The sequence below is a fragment of the Lagenorhynchus albirostris genome, chromosome 2 (genome assembly GCF_949774975.1).
Source record: "Lagenorhynchus albirostris chromosome 2, mLagAlb1.1, whole genome shotgun sequence".
Taxonomy (NCBI): Eukaryota; Metazoa; Chordata; class Mammalia; order Artiodactyla; family Delphinidae; genus Lagenorhynchus; species Lagenorhynchus albirostris.
Genome location: NC_083096.1, coordinates 8,518,088 through 8,536,329, shown reverse-complemented (window position 1 = coordinate 8,536,329; position 18,242 = coordinate 8,518,088).

The window sequence follows — 18,242 nt, the reverse complement described above, 5'->3', positions numbered from 1 at the left end:
AAAGAATGGGTTTGGTTTGAGAAATTAGGACATGTTAATTGTGGGATTCCTGTTAGACATTCAAGTGTAAAAGTCAAACCGGCAGATGGATAGACAGGTGTGGATCTCCAAGTGGTGGTTAGAAATGTTCAAAGTCAGGTTGGGGCAGTATTTCACTGTGGAACATATCTGCCTAGGCTGACTCACTTGTCCATTTATTCAACATTTAACACCTACTATGTGCCCGACGCTGCTCTGGGTGACAGGAATATAGGTTTATAAGATGAACACTCCATCTTATAAAAGTTACCGTCTAATGGGAGGACACAATAAACAAACAAGACTATACCAGATAGTGATAAATGTCTTGATAAAAACAAATCATGGTCATAAGACTCATGATGATCGCTTTATAAGCATAGTTCTTTTATGTGAATAGACCTTAATTTGGGCATCCGTATTTGGGGAGGTATGGGAGAAGGACAAATGTTTTAGCAATGAAAGAATTGGCCATCTGTTCAGTTATCTGGTGTGGGCTTTCAGGTGAAACACAGATGCTCAGAAAAGAACTTAGAAATGTATTTACAAGTAGAAGAAGTAAAAAGAAAAAGACATTTTGCAGCGATCTAAACTCAGCTTAACAAGATTATCAGAACTCCTTTCCAAGTAAGATTTTATGACCTTCCATCTCTTCAGTTCTTTTTATGCTTCCAGACAAAAAAACTAAAACAATAAAACATTTTTGTCTGCTTTTCTAACTTGATTCTGTGTAAAAATACCCAGAGGGCATTTCCATTCTTTTTTGCCTTAAAATTCACTGATATTGCTTCTCTCTAGCTTCCTTTTCTTGCTCCCTGATGTTCAGTTTCTTCCTCTGTCACTAGTAGCACCTCTATCCCTGAGAGAAGGACAAAGGTCAACACTAAAATAGTTGAATCTGTGAGTGAGAAAAGTCATAAAAGGTCTCAAACCAACCTCGGCAGCTGTTCTTCCAAAATCAAAGAAGAAAGTGAGAAGAAAACCAGTAACATGGAAGCTGATACAAATCTGATCCTAACATTTTATCTGCCTCAGGAAAGACTATACAGTCAGGTATGGGAATACTGGGACTCCGAAATCACCTTTTTACTATGAGCTTAAAAATAGAAGAGTAATATTCTGAAGCAAAGAACAGAGAAGGCATTCCTATGAGAGTCCTATTTGATTTGTGACAATACTGTTGTTATGACAAACAAATTTTCACTTCCGACAAAAGCTAATAAATGACCATTCTCCTGCAAAGTTCGGTGTCAAGCCCACCTTTTCTCTCAGTGCTATGTAGTCTATGCAATGAAGTAAAAAATAAAACTCCTGTGACCTCACTAAGCCTCTACAAATCTGCCTCCTGGTAAAACACCAGCAACAAATCACTGGCCTACCTAAAATACAAACTACAGTTTAATTCTCAAACCAAAGCCGCTGAAAATGCTCTTTCTGGTCAAAATTAAATTAGAGTATATTGAAACAGCTCCTCTTCCAATTCCCAGTGTTAAATCTTCCCTTATAAAATTATAAAGTGACACATGGCTGCTTGGGTACAGGTTTCCCACAGATAATCCAAGTTAGACACATGAACAACAATAAAAAAATCACAGTCAGATTTTGATCATTATAATAGAAACTGTTCTCATAACTTGATTGGAAATAGAGTGATAACAAAGGAGTATATGGAGAAATGAAACAAAACTATAATGTTCCACTTAATTAAGATCATATACCTTTGTAAAGTAAAATTTATAGTTCTGGATATATGTCAGTATTTTCATTTTAAAGTTTAGATTTACTTAAGAAGTCAACACGATATATTTTCCATAAGACCTTTTGCAAATTTCTTCCATTTTCCTAATATCCCAGCACAATCAGAAAATAAGAAATTTTCTTTCCACTAAATATTTGTCCTTTGGCAAACATCTATTTCCCACTTTTCAGCTGTACCTAGTAAAATGATGATGTTCTTTTATTTACTTTTACATACCTGCCTTAAAATAACATTGCAGCATTGCTCTTAGAAGATACTTTATTAAGAAAATGCGGCTGTAGGAATATGAAATAGAATCCATTTTTAATTGATAACAAAGGAAGAGAAGTGACAGTGATTTTAATCTGTCACTTCATAATATAGTATACTTAAAAACCAAGATGTTCAGTAATCAATGGATATTACGTAGATTAGAAAATCGTCATGTTGCTGCATCTACTTTCCTTTCATTGAAAAGGTGTGAAATCCTGCAAAGTGAACACAGGCTTTCAAATCTATCTATGAGGGCTACTAGCAGAAACATCTGCCTACTATATCATTTCCAAGGTGTTGTGGGTTTTTTTACCCTACTTTTGTTTCAAATTATATTTCTTCAAAACTGAACCTAATTTTTCCTGAAAAGACTCATAAGTTCAATGAGACAATTAGAAACATATCTTCTAGAATCCTGTGGTTTGTAGCTAAGACTCAGAGACACTAAACAATTTTGCTAAGCAGATATGTGTAGGAAGAAGATTATTCTTTTTTTAAAAAAATAACTCCTTAAATCTCAACACTATTCTTTTTTTTTTTTTTTTTTTTTTTTTTTTGCGGTACGCAGGCCTCTCACTGTCGTGGCCTCTCCCGCTGCGGAGCACAGGCTCCGGACGCGCAGGCTCAGCGGCCATGGCTCACGGGCCCAGCCGCTCTGCGGCATGTGGGATCTTCCCGGACCGGGACACGAACCCGTGTCCCCTGCATCGGCAGGCGGATTCTCAACCACTGCGCCACCAGGTAAGCCCTCAACACTATTCTTTTAAAAAAATTTATTTATTTGGCTGTGCCAGGTCTTAGTTGCGGCAGGTGGGATCTTTAGTTGCGGCATTCAGGGTCTTTAGTTGTGGCATGCGAACTCTTAGTTGCGGCACACATGTGGGATCTAGTTCCTTGACCAGGGATCAAACCTGGGCCCCCTGCATTGGGATCAGGGAGTCTTAGCCACTGGACCACCAGGGAAGTCCCGGGAAGAAGATTCTGGGCAATGAGAAGAGCCGGTCCGAGGTCCCTTGGCGTGAGCCCATCTTAGATCATGTGGAGCCCCTAGAAGCTGTGAGGCAAGAATGACCAGTTCTGACTGACTTTTAGCAGGATCATTCTGCTTGCTCAGTTCAGGAGTAGAAGTATCCTTGAAAATCATCATCATTTCTATGAATACCTGTCCTATATTATCTACTGGGATCACAACAAACTCTAAATAATCTTAGGTGACCATTATGAAACAACTTTTATTATCTTTTAAAATACATTAATATATGCAAAAATAATATATATTTAATAGTATAACTTTAGTTAAATGTCTTTCACAATTTATAATTTTCTAAAAGTTACCTTGCAAACACTGCTTTCGCCAGTGGTGGGGTCAATGTTTACTGCAGAGAGGAGTCAATGTGTTTACACGTTGTTAACTCAACAGATACTTATTGAACACACCACTGTGTGCCATGCAGAGTATTAGGTGTGGGAGATACAAAAGTGAACCAAAAGGACATTGTCACTCCTTTCACAAAATGTCTCACGGGAGTGGCTACAGTGAAACATCTTGGAGAGAGAAGAGGTTCTGCTCACATCTTTGCGAGAGAGTTTAAAGTTAAAACCTTCTGGATGGAAAACAAATTGTCAGAGGTGTTTCAGGTACTTACCAATATCACACTTATGTTCACACAAGCATTCCTTCTTCAGTTATGGATGTGAGAAGAGAAAGATCCAAGACGGCTAGAGTTACATTTAAAAAAAAATCTCATTATTTGTTATGACATCCAATTTTATCTCCTTCAGCAAAATTATAATACCTGCCATTATCAGCCACTTTATTTACCAGAGCTCACACCAAATCACTTTTAACTGTTTCCAAAACTCAAACCCACCCATAAATCATTTAAAAAATTGCCCCTACTGAGAATAGGCCAAAAAAACCTTGCTAAAGGCTCTCTGGAGGCAATTTCTATAAATAAATCTCCAAAATATTTTAAGTAGAAGCAGCAACGTTGGAAAAATTTTTAGTGTATACAATATTTATTTGAATGTAAAAGTCATATAATATTTACTAAAAAAACCCACAACTCATCTGATCAGAAACACCTTTTATGTAGTATATTGGCCAAATTATTTATAATGGGCCACCTGGCATGCAGGGACACTAGCAAATGTTGTTTATGAATTTTTAGTGTAACTAGTTGTATCAGTTCTTTCCTGCATGCACACAAAGGGGCACAGACATGCACACACACACATCATTAGCACATCAGTGGTTGCGAGTCACCGGCTGGCTCTGCAGAGGCAGTAGAGTCCCGCAGGCGCCAACAGCATCCATAATGGTTTATGATGGTTATTTCATATGGCCAGTCTAGACCTTTGTGCCAGCAGGTGGGCAGGATCACACTGGCTTACCAAGTTCTGTCGGCTGGGCTACCATTGTGACAATACAACACCGGCAACCGCGCTAGAGGCTGATAAATATTTCTCTTGGTGAATGCGGCCAAAAGCTGAACTTTCTATTATTCCATGCATGCTGGCTCTGCAGAACGATTAGATGTGAAGGTACGCCTGACACGAGTCAAGTCCTATCCCTCTCCTGCACTATGAATGTGTCTTAGAAAGCTCCAAACGTGGGTGTGGTTAACAGCTAAACCTAAAAGGCTCCATTATCAATAGATGGAAGTATCAATTATCAGGGCTGCCAAACTACTGAAAAGAAGACTCTCATATTTCAGAACAGAGGGAATGGAACCAAGATTGAAAGAAAACAGACTTCATGATCTAAAAGGAAAAGTCTTTTCTAATAGTCTAGATCCCAGCTGGATGGGTCATTAGAGAAATTCCTGGGAGTCAGTACCACAAAGCAATTGGTCCTCAGAGGGCACCCTGCTAGGGCAGAGACTGGTGTGTCTGACAAGGATGTAGATAAAAAGAAGAGCCAGGAGGATTGTATTAGCCCTTAGAGGCAACAGTGTAGCTATTTTTTTAAATTAATTTTTATTGTAATATAGTTGCTTTACAATGTGTTAGTTTCTACTGTACAACAAAATGAATCAGCTATACATATACATATATACACTCTTTTTTGGATTCCTTCCCATTTAGGTCGCCACAGAGCATTAAGTAGAGTTTCCTGTGCTATACAGTATGTTCTCGTTAGTTATCTATTTTATACATAGTATCAATAGTGTATATGTGTCAATCCCAACCTCTCCCATCCCACCTCCCTTTCTCCCTTGGTAACCATATATTTGTTCTCTACGTCTGTGTCTGTATTTCTGCTTTGCAAATAAGATCATCTATACAATTTTTCTAGATTTCACATATATGTGTTAATATACGATATTTGCTTTTCTCTTTGTGACTTACTTCACTCTGTATAACAGTCTCTAGGTCCATCCACGTTATACAAATGACTCAATTTCATTTCTTTTTATGGCTGAGTAATATTCCATTGTATATATGTACCACATTTCTTTATCCATTCCTCTGTTGATGGACATTTAGTTTGCTTCCATGTCCTGGCTATTGTAAGCAATGCTGCAGTGAACATTGGGGTGCATGTGTCTTTTTGAATTATGGTTTTCTCAGGGTATATGCCCAGTAGTGGGATTGCTGGGTCATATGGTAGTTCTATTTTTAGTTTTTTAAGGAACCTCCATACGGTTTTCTATAGTGGCTGCACCAATTTACATTCCCACCAACAGTGCAAGCAGGTTCCCTTTTCTCCACACCCTCTCCAGCATTTATTGTTTGTAGAATTTTTGGTGCTGGTCATTCCGAACAGTATAGTTATTTGATAATCAGAAACTATGCTGAAAAATTTCAAACATGTCTGTGCTGTTTAATATATATATATATATATATTTATCTCCCTTAATATGTAAAAGAGTTATTTTTTAATACTTCTCTCTGTCTCAGGTGTACTAAAGGAGGAAACACAGAAGTTCCATCCCAATAGGTTTTCTAGGGAAAGAACAGTCCTGGGGCTGAGCTAGGTCACCAACACAGGACACAAAGTGACAGAAATTAACAGGAAGGTACAGTTCTGGGAGAAAGCGCTGGGGACTGTTGGAATTGCAAACCCTGCCCCTCTGGAGATTCTGTTCCAAGATCTCCCTCACTCAAATCTTAGAGGGCTTTTTGTTCTGTTTCTATCAAGGAAAACAGTTCCCTTGAAATAACTCTGTTTATTGTTGCTTTGTTATCTCTGTTTCCCCTCTTACAATCATCATACCGTGCAACAAACAATTTCTTTGCCAACTTCAGTAACTGCATTGCCAAGGTCACTGCTGAGGCATGTGTCTGCACTAATCTCCAGGCCCTTGTTATTTAAACCCTCTGGCTGGATAATTTAAACTAATGCCTAATAATCCATCCATTAAAACCAACACTGTTTATTATACTGTCCAGACTAATAGAATTTTCCCAGACCCAAACATAATAACACAAAGAATACAACTTCTGAAATCAACTTTAGTCCAATTATTTATTCATACTGCATCTTATGGTTGGAAATGTTTTTCAAATGGTCATAAAACCAGCCCCTAGGTTAAAGATGGTACACTAAAACACCTTTAGGGGTCAGCAAGAAAACCTAAAAGTGTGTGAAGTACCACCTGTAGGGTGGTAATGAGATGTGGAAGGTGTTGTAAACTGGTAGGTATATTCAAACTCAAAAACGTTTTTAAGTGATTGTGGGGGTCAAGTAAATATGTCTGCAGGGCAAATCCTTTAAATCTGCTCTTGTACGGCAGTGGGCCACATGGCATAGGTTGGTTAACGCTAACCTTTAAACCGTTGGTAATAAGGAAGAGTGAACTACCATACTTTGCACTGAACTACTATATTAACTAGCAATCACCAAAGGACTTTAATTTCACATGCCAGCAGGTTGATTATCATTCCCTTAGCCTTACCATAATTTTCTATTCTAAGACATTAGCTCCATGTTTTTCCCTCTGCTGTTCTCTGAGTGGAAGGCCTTTCTCTCCTCTCCAATCCATTTCTTCTCTACATCTTCAGTTCCACTACCTGATTTTTAATAAAATCTTTGACCTTCTTTTTTATTTATTTATTTATTTTTAAAAAATTGGTGTAGAGTTGCTTTACACTGCTTTACACTGCTGTGTAAGTTTCTGCTGTACAGCCATAACTAAATATATATCTCCTCTTTTTTGGATTTCCTTCCCATTTAGGTTACCACACAGCACCAAAGTAGAGTTCCCTGTGCTATACAGTAGGTTCTTATTAATTTTTTTAACATATTTATTGGAGTATAATTGATTTACAATGTTGTGTTAGTTTCTGCTGTATAACAAAGTGAAGCAGCTATACATATACATATACCCCTATATCTCCTCCCTCTTGCGTCTCCCTCCCACCCTCCCTATCCCACCCGTCTAGGTGGTCACAAAACACGGAGCTGATCTCCCTGTGCTATGCGGCTGCTTCCCACTAGCTATCTATTTTACATTTGGTAGTGTATATATGTCAATGCTACTCTCTCACTTCATCCCAGCTTACCCTTCCCCTCCCCGTGTCCTCAAGTCCATTTTCTATGTCTGCATCTTTACTCCTGTCCTGCCCCTAGGTTCTTCAGAACCATTTTGTTTTTAGATACCATATATGTATGTTAGCATACAGTATTTGTTTATCTCTTTCTGACTTACTTCACTCTGTATGACAGACTCTAGGTCAATCAACCTCATTACAAATAACTCAGTTTTGTTTCTTTTTCTGGCTGAGTAATATTCCATTGTATATATGTGCCACATCTTCTTTACCCTTTCATCTGTGAATGGACACTTAGGTTGCTTCCATGTCCTGGCTATTGTAAATAAAGCTGCAATGAACATTGTAGTACATGACTCTTTTTGAATTATGGTTTTCTCTGTGTATATGCCCAATAGTGGGATTGCTGGGTGGTATGGTACTTCTATTTTTGGTTTTTTAAGGAAAATCCTTACTGTTCTCCATAGTAGCTTTATCAATTTACATTCCCACCAACAGTGCAAGAGGGTTCCCTTGTCTCTACACCCTCTCCAGCATTTATTGTTTGTAGATTTTTTTTTTTAACATCTTTATTGGGGTATAATTGCTTTACAATGGTGTGTTAGTTTCTGCTTCATAACAAAGTGAATCAGTCATACATAAACATATGTTCCCATATGTCTTCCCTGTTGCGTCTCCCTCCCTCCCACCCTCCCTATCCCACCCCTCCAGGCTGTCACAAAGCACCGAGCCAATATCCCTGTGCCATGCGGCTGCTTCCCACTAGCTATCTACCTTACTACGTTTGTTAGTGTGTATATGTCCATGACTCTCTCTCACCTGTTTGTAGATTTTTTGATGACGGCCATTCTGACTGGTGTGAGATGATATCTCACTGTAGTTTTGATTTGCATTTTTTTAATGATTAATGATGTTGAGCATTCTTTCATAGTACATTGGACTACAGAAGCAATCAACAGAAACAATCCCTGAGATGTTCGAAATAGCAAGCTAAAACTTTAAAGCTCTGATAAATATGTGTAAGGAGTTAAAGTAAAAGAATAAGTCATAATAATCTCAACAGAGAAATAAAAACTATTGAAAAAAGCCAAATGGAAATTCTGGAACTTAAAATGACCATATCTGAAATAAAAGTTTCACTGGATGAATGTAAGAGGAGATTGGAGAATAAAAAGTTAACGAACTTGAAGACATGTCAATAGAAATCCACCCTGAGGAAAAGAGGAAAAAAGAAGGCAAAAAGTGTTATAAAGCAGGAACTAACACACAACTGTAAAGCAATTATACTCCAATAAAGATGTTAAAAAAAAAGTGAGCAGAGCTTCAGAGACATGGTCAATATCAAGTAGTCTAATATGTAAGTGGAGTCCCAAAAGGCAAGAATGGGATGAAAAAAGAGCAAGAATGGGGTGGTAAAAACCTTAAAGAAATAATGACTGAAATTTCCCACATTTGGTGAAAAAATTAGCTCACAGATCCATAAGCTCAGAAAACTACTGATACATGAAACAATAAGGATGAACCTCAAAAACATAATGTTAGGGGTAAAAATCCAGACCTAGAAGGGTATACACTGCATGAGTTTCTTTATATGAAGTTCTAGAACAGGCCAAAGTAATCTATGGTGAAAAAAAGAACAATGTTTGCCTGTAGGGGGTTGGGAGAATAAAAGTAAAAATGAGGGAATTTCCTGGGGCGATGGAAATGTTCTATATCTTGATTATAATGATGGTTATACAGGAATATACATTTATCAGTACTCCTCAAATTTCACATATGCTTAAGGCTTTTGCATTTTCACTCTATGAAAATTTCACCTCAACAAAAAAGGAACTCATTTTTCTCAAATTCAGTTCTATGCTAAACATGTGAATAGAGCCCATTCTGAGTGTTAAAATCAGCATCCGTGTTAACAGGGAGGAAATTTTGCTTGTGCTGTAACTTATCCCTTGATGAAAGGTTTATCCATGTTGGACTTAGTTTCTTTCATCAGAATATACAAGTTTCCTTCTACCCAGCAAGTTCCAAAAATAATGAAGAGTATTATTCCAAACATCTCTGAAAAAACTCACAATATTTTGAGAATTTCTTAGTAATATAAAAAAAAAAAAACTGAACTATGGGGAATCCCCTGGCAGTCCAGTGGTTAGGACTCTGCACTTTCACTGCTGAGGGTGTGGGTTCAATCCCTGATCAGGGAACTAAGATCCTGCAAGCTGCGTGGCGTGGCCAAAAAAAACAAACAAACAAACCCCTGGGGCTTCCCTGGTGGCGCAGTGGTTGAGAATCTGCCTGCCAATGCAGGGGACACGGGTTTGAGCCCTGGTCTGGGAAGATCCCACATGCTGTGGAGCAACTAGGCCCGTGAGCCACAACTACTGAGCCTGCGCATCTGGAGCGTGTGCTCTGCAACAAGAGAGGCCGTGATAGTGAGAGGCCCGCGCACCGCGATGAAGAGTGGCCCCCGCTCGCCGCAACTAGAGAAAGCCCTCGCACAGAAACGAAGACCCAACACAGCCAACGATAAATAAATAAATAAAAAACAAAAACACCCTGAATTATGAGATGGCAGCTGCTGTACAGCAGAGCATAATGGCATCTTGAGTTGAAACTAAGCTGCTTCCCTTTGAAAGGACTGCATTCATAATGCTTTAGGATCATGGCATCTCTCTTTCCCAACCAAGCTTGCCCTGTAAGTAACCTCTGATGAATTGGGTGTCTCTCAGTAATGCTGACCAACTGGAAACTGAATAAAATGCCTTCTCAAAATAGAGAACTAAAGCCATATTCTAAAAATGACATACAGCTGGCATAGCACATGCAGGATTCTTAATAACTGCTTTTTCCAAATGGTCAAACTTGAGTCATGCTGGAGTTGAAGCAAAACAGTCAAGCTTAAGAAGTTCATGGTGCTTCAAGGCAGTGGCTATACCTACAGCTTCTAATCATGATCCGTGGAATTCTTCATGTCTTTTGCTTGTCTCTTCATTTTCCTCAGTCAAGAACATTCCAGTCTGAAGTTGTAGAAATAGAGCATCTATGTGTTATTAGAACCTACTAAGGTCCAGCTGGGACCCTGGCCACCTCCCCACATTGATAGATAAAGATCAAGAGTCAGTTGACCACCCATGAGGATCCAAGTTAGGTACCTTAGGATCTTACCTGCTCCATCTAATTACTACAGATTTACCTCTACTTCAGCCTAAGTGGTTTTCTTGGAACCCTGTACTTACAAGAGCAAGGGCTTTAAGGCGTAAGGAAAGAGGACACATCCATGTACGCTGTCACAGTACTATCCCTGCCCCCACTTTGAGAGTCTGAAGCTGAGCTTCACTTACTGGATTAGATCCCTATTTTGTCTCCAAATTCAGCCTGGGATCTTGGGCCAGTTATATATTGAGTGCAGGCAGATATGGAGGGGACAAAAACATACAAATCAGAACCCCAAAAATGCATTTCTGGGAGATCTTCCTCATTCTTCTCATTTCGAAATGAAGATATGAAATGTTTATCTGAAAGGGCAAGGTGATATGAGAAATCCTCATACTTCTGCATCTTTCTATTCTTTCATAATTTCTATTATAGCATTTCCTAATTTATAGTTTCATATATCAGCACAAACTCATGTGAGAGAATGTCAAGTGAGATTATCTTATTCTGGAATCAAAACTAAAGGCCCAAAGCAGAGAATAAAAAAACTCTCAGTACCTCACATTCTAAATAGACTCCAGTCCCCATAGATGGGCTACTTACAGCCCCACAGGGATTATTGAGAAGCATCAAGTCCAAACAGCCCCAACCAAGAAACACTCTCACTTCCAACAATGTAAAAACAAGCCCAGGGAGAAGAAGGTCATCAGCCCTGTAGGGTGTGCAGTGCCTGTTGAGAAAGGCGATTTTCCCTCCCTTCCCTACTGGAGAGGGAAAGGAAATGCATTCACCTGTCCCAAGGTATAAAGAGAGTTTCAAGAGAATCTAATCGGGGAACGTGTAAGAAAGGAAAACTGGCATCTCCCTCCTCAGCTAGGAGCCTGTGGGGCAGCACCGCCCCTCACCCCTGTTCCCTTTGGTGTTTCATACTTAAATGGTTTTTCTGTTATGTATGTAAAATATACATAATAAAATATACATAACATAGCAATTACCATTTTTTTAACATCTTTATTGGAGTATAATTGCTTTACAATGGTGTGTTAGTTTCTGCTTTATAACAGAGTGAAGCAGCTTTATGCATACATATATCCCCATGTCCCCTCCCTCTTGCATCTCCCTCCAGCCCTCCCTATCCCAATGCTCTAGGTGGTCACAAAGCACCGAGATGATCTGATCTCCCTGTGCTATGTGGCTGCTTCCCAATAGCCCTGTGCTACGTGGCTGCTTCCCTGCTATATCTATTTTACACTTGGTAGTGTATATATGTCAATGCCACTGTCTCACTTCGTCCCAGCTTACCCTTCCCCCTCCCCATGTCCTCAAGTCCATTTTCTAGTAGGTCTGCATTTTTATTCCCATCTTGCCCCTAGGTTCTTCAGAACCATTTTTTAAATTTCATATATATGTGTTAGCATATGGTATATGTTTTTCTCTTTCTGACTTACTTCACTCAGTATGACAGACTCTAGGTCCATCCACCTCACTATAAATAACTCAATTTCCTTTCTTTTTATGGCTGAGTAATATTCCATTGTATATATGTCAACATTTTCTTTATCCATTCATCTGTCAATGGACACTTAGGTTCCTTCAATGTCCCGGCTATTGTAAATAGAACTGTAATGAACATTGTGGTACATTACTTTTTTTTTTTTTTCTTTTTTTGCGGTACGTTGACCTCCCACTGCTGTGGCCTTTCCCGTTGTGGAGCACAGGCTCCGGACGCACAGGGTCAGCGGCCATGGCTCACGGGCCCAGCTGCTCCGCGGCACGTGGGATCCTCCCGGACCGGGGCACGAACCCACGTCCCCAGCATCAGCAGGCGGACTCCCGACCACTGTGCCACCAGGGAAGCCCCATGACTCTTTTTGAACTATGGTTTTTGCAGGGTATATGCCCAGTAGTGGGATTGCTGGGTCGTATGGTAGTTCTATTTTTAGTTTTTTAAGGAACCTCTATACAGTTCTCCTTAGTGGCTGTATCAATTTACATTCCCACCAACAGTGCAAGAGGGTTCCCTTTTCTCCACACCCCCTCCAGCATTTATTGTTTATACATTTTTGATGATGGCCACTCTGACCGGTGTGAGGTGATACCTCATTGTAGTTTTGATTTGCATTTCTGTAATGATTAGTGATGTTGAGCATCTTTTCACGTGTTTGTTGGCAATCTGTATATCTTCTTTGGAGAAATGTCTGTTTAGGTCTTCTGCCCATTTTTGGATTGGGTTGTTTTTTTTGTTATTGAGCTGCATGAGCTGCTTGTATATTATGGAGATTAATCCTTTATCAGTTGCTTCGTTGGCAAATATTTTCTCCCATTTTGAGGGTTGTCTGTTCATCTTGTTTATGGTATCCTTTACTGTACAAAAGCTTTTAAGTTTCATTAGGTCCCATTTGTTTCTTTTTGTTTTTATTTCCCTTACTCAAATCAGTGGGTCAAAAAGGATCTTGCTGTGATTTATGTCATACAGTGTTCTGCCTATGCTTTCCTCTAAGAATTTGATAGTTTCTGGCCTTACATTTAGGTCTTTAATCCATTTTGAGTTTATTTTTGTGTATGGTGTTAGAGAGTGTTCTAATTTCATTCTTTTACATGTAGCTGTCTAGTTTTCCCAGCACCATTTATTGAAGAGGCTGTCTTTTCTCCACTGTATATTCTTGCCTCCTTTAACAAAGATAAGGTGACCATATGTGTGTGGGTTTACCTCTGGGCTTTCTATCATGTAACATTGATCTATATTTCTGTTTTAGTCCCAGTGCCATACTATCTGGATTACTGTAGCTTTGTACTATAGTGTGAAGTCAGGGAGCCTGATTCCTCCAGCTCTGTTTTTCTTTCTCAAGATTGTTTTTGTTATTCAGGGTCTTTTGTGTTTCCATACAAATTGTGAAATTTTTGGTTCTAGTTCTCTGAAAAATGCCATTGGTAGTTTGATGGGGATTGCACTGAATCTGTACATTGCTTTGGGTAATATACTCATTTTCACAATGTTGATTCTTGCAATCCAAGAACATTGTATATCTTTCCATCTGTTTGTATCATCTTTAATTTCTTTCATCCGTGTCTTATAGTTTCTGCATACAGGTCTTTTACTTCCTTAGGTAAGTTTATTCCTAGGTATTTTATTCTTTTTGTTGCAGTGGTAAATGGAAGTGTTTCTTTAATTTCTCTTTCATATTTTTCATCATTAGTGTATAGGAATGCAAGAGATTTCTGTGCATTAATTTTGTATCCTGCTACTTTACCAAATTCATTGATTAGCTCCAGTAGTTTTCCGGTAGCATCTTTAGGATTCTCTAGGATTCTCTATGTATAGTATCATATCATCTGCAAACAGTGACAGTTTTACTTCTTTTCCAATTTGTATTGCTTTTATTTCTTTTTCTTCTCTGATTGCTGTGGTTAAAATTTCCAAAACTATGTTGAATAAGAGTGGTGAGAGTGGGTAACATTGTCTTGTTCCTGATCTTAGAGGAAATGGTTTCAGTTTTTCACCATCGAGAACAATGTTGGTTGTGGGTTTGTCATATGTGGCCTTTATTAGGTTGAGGTAAGTTCCCTGTATGCCTACTGGAAGGTATGTCTGGAAGGTTTTTATCATAAGTGGGTGGTGAATTTTGTTAAAAGCTTTTTCTGCATCTATTGAGATGATCATATGGTTTTTCTCCTTCAATTTGTTAATATGGTGTATCACGTTGATTGATTTGCGTATATTGAAGAATCCTTTCATTCCTGGTATAAACCCCACTTGATCCTGGTGTATGATCCTTTTAACGTGCCGCTGGATTCTGTTTGCTAGTATTTTGTTGAGGATTTTTGCATCTATATTCATCAGGGATATTGGCCTGTAGTTTTCTTCTTTTGTAACATATTTGGTTTTAGTATCAGGGTGATGGTGGCCTTGTAGAATGAGTTTGGGAGTGTTCCTCCCTCTGCTATATTTTGGAAGACTTTAACTAGATTGACCAGGAATAAAAAGAGAGAAGATTCAGATTACTAAAATTAAAAATGAAAGAGGAGATATTACTCAATCTCACAGAGATAAAAGGATTGTAAGTGTAATACTGTACATGAACAAATCAGATAACCTAGATGAAATAGGCGAATTCCTAGAAACAGACAAATTACCAAAAATGAAGAAGATATAGAATATTTGAATAGACCTAAAACAAGTAAATAGATTGAATTCATAAACAAAAATAAATTCTACAAAGAAAAATCCAGGATGAGATGGTGTCACTGGTGAATTCTATCAAACATTTAAAGAATTAACATCAGTCCTTCACAAACTCTTCCAAAAGTGTAGAAAATGGGGGAACACTTTCCAATTCATTCTACGAAGCCAGTTTCCTGATATCAAAATGAAACAAAAATACTAAAAGGAAAGAAAACTCTAGGCCAATATCCCTTATAAATATAGATACAAAAGTCCTCAACAAAATACTACCAAATAAAGAGCTACATATGACAGAATTATATACCATATCTAAATGGGATTTATCCCAGGAAAATCAGTCATGTAATACACCATATAAATAGAATAAAGGACAAAAATCACACAATCATCTCAATAGATGCACAAGAGGCATTTGACAAAATCCAACACCCTTGCATGATAAAAAATACTTAACAAACTAGGAATAGAAGGAAACTACCTCAACCTAATATGAAGCATCTATAACAACTCACAACTAACATCACACTTATGATAAAAGACTAAAAGTTTCCCCCTAAGATCAGGGACAGGACAAGAATGTCCCCTCACATACTTCTTATATTATTGTCCTGGAGATCCTAGTCAGGGAAATTAGGCAAGAAAATGAAATAAAAAGCATCCAGATTGGAAAGGTAAAAATAAAATCAATCTCTGTTTGCAGATGACATGATCTTATATGCAGAAAATTCTAAGAAATACATACAAAAACTGAATTTTTGAACTTTTACAAAATGAAAAAAAGGCTAATAAAAAAGTTTAGCAAGATTGCAAGCTGTAAGATCAATATAAAAATCAACTGTATAAGGAAACAGTCTTATTTACAATAGCATAACCCAAAATAAATTACTTATGAATAAATTTTTTAAAGAAGTGCAAAACCTATACTTTGAACACTACAAAACTTTTTTTGGCCACGCTGGGTGACATGCGGGATCTTAGATCCCCCGACCCTAACCAGGGATTGAACCCATGCCCTCTACATTGAGAGCATGGAGTCTTAACCACTGGATCACCAACGAAGTCCCTACAGAACATATCTGGAAGAAAATAAAAGCCCTAAATAAAAGGAAAGGCATCCTGTGTTCACAGACAGGAAGACTTAATATTGTTACAATGGCAACACTCCTCAAATTGATCTACATATTCAATACAATTCCAATCAGAATCCCAGCTGGCTTCTTTGTGGAAATTGACAAACAGATCTTAAAATTCATGTGGAAACTCAAGGTACCCAGAATAGCCAAAAAAAAAAAAAGTCTTGAAAAATCAGAACAAAATAGGAGGATTCGCCCTTCCTGACTTTGGGCCTTACTGTAAAGCAACAGTATATGCTGTGTGGTACTGAAATAAGAATAGACATATAGATCAGTGGAATAGAATTGAGAGTCCAGAAATAAACTCATGTATCTTTGGCCAGTTGATTTTTGACTAGGGTGCCAGGACCACTCAATGAGGAGATACTAGGTTTTACAAAACAGGAGGCTAGGACAGCTGGATAACCATATGTAAAAGATTGAAGTTAACCCTTAACTCACACCACATATAAAAAGTAACTCAAAACCTAAATATGAGAGCAGCTGTATTTTTATTACTCATTGCAGCTACAGAGAAAACATCCCTTGGGGAATCATGGGGCGTCTCAGAAAGAAGGTATTCGAAAGGGCCTATAGCATTCAGGTTTATGTTGGGTGATTTTGAGGAGAGTTTAAGGAAGCTGGGCTTTGTTCTGGGTTGCATGTTGTCAGTAAGCAGGGGTAATATATATTTGGTGGTGCTGAATTCTCTTAGCTTTTGCTTGTCTGAAAAGCTTTTGACTTCTCCATCGAATCTGCATGAGATCCTTGCTGGGTAGAGTAATCTTGGTTGTAGGTTGTTCTCTTTCATCACTTTGAGTATATCTTGCCACTACCTTCTGGCCTGCAGAGTTTCTGCTGAAAAATCAGCTGATAACATTATGGGTATTGCTTTGTATGTTTATTTTTTGTTTTTCCGTTGCTGCTTTTAATATTTTTTCTTTGAATTTAGTTTTTGTTAGTTTGATTAATATGTGTCTTGGTGTGTTTTTCCTAGTGTTTATCCTGTATGGGACTCTCTGTCCTTCCTGGACCTGGGTGACTATTTCCTTTCCCATGTGAGGGAAGTTTTCAACTATAATCTCTTCAAATATTTTCTCAGACCCTTTCTTTTTCTCTTCTTCTTCTGGACCCCTATAATTTGAATGTTGGTGCATTTAGTGTTGTCCCAGAGGTCTCTGAGATTGTCTTCAATTCTTTTCATTCTTTTTTCTTTATTCTGCTCCTCGGCAGTTATTTCCAACATTTCGTCTTCCAGCTCATTCATTCGTTCTTCTGCCTCAGTTATTCTGTGATTGATTCCTTCTAGTGTATTTTTCATTTCAGTTATTGTGTTGTTTGTCTCTGTTTGTTTGTTCTTTAGTTCTTCTAGATCTTTGTTAAACATTTCTTGTATTTTCTCAATCCATGTCTATTTCCAAGATTCTGGATCATCTTTACTATCATAACTCTGAATTCTTTTTCAGGTAGATTGCCTATTTCCTCTTCATTTATTTGGTTTTGTAGATTTTTACCTTACTCCTTCACCTGTGACATATTTTTTTGCCATCTCTTTTTTTTTTTTTATGAGTGGGATTGTGTTCCTGTCTTACTGGTTGTTTGGCCTGAGGCCTCCAACACTGGAGTTTGTAAACTGTTGGGTAGAGCTGGGTCTTAGTGCTTAGATGAGGAACTCCTTGAGGCCTCATTCTGATGAATATTCCCTGGGGTCTGAGGTTTTCTGTTACTCCAGTGGTTCGGACTTGGAGCTCCTACTGCTTGCAGGAGCTTCCACCCAACCCTGGGCTCGTGAACCAGGATCCCGCAAGCTGCCTGGGCAGCAAAAAAATAAATAAATAAATAAAAGAACAATAACAAAGTAAAAAGCAAAATTAGACTAGGAAACTAACAGATATGTTAGGAAGACTATAAATGAATCAAAAACTAAAATGTACATCAGTACCACAATAGTAAAAAGAGAAGGAGGGAAAAGAAAAAAAAAGGGGGGGGGGAAGGCATGGGCGAGGTTTGGTCGGTGGGCAGGGCTAATGCTCAGGACCCACAGGGCTGGAAAAGGCCCTGAGGGGTGTGGGAGGTGGGGCTTAGGCTCAAGGAACAGAAGGGGCCCAGGTGTGCCCCCCACCCCTTTTCTCAGAGGTCAGGGGACCTCACCTGGGAGCCCAGCAGGCTCCCTGGGCTCGAGTGGGTGGGCATCACCCTCCACTCCTCTTCCGCTCCTCCCAGAAGGCCTTTGCCACCGGCATCTCCTGTTCTCACCTCCACCTCCTTCTTA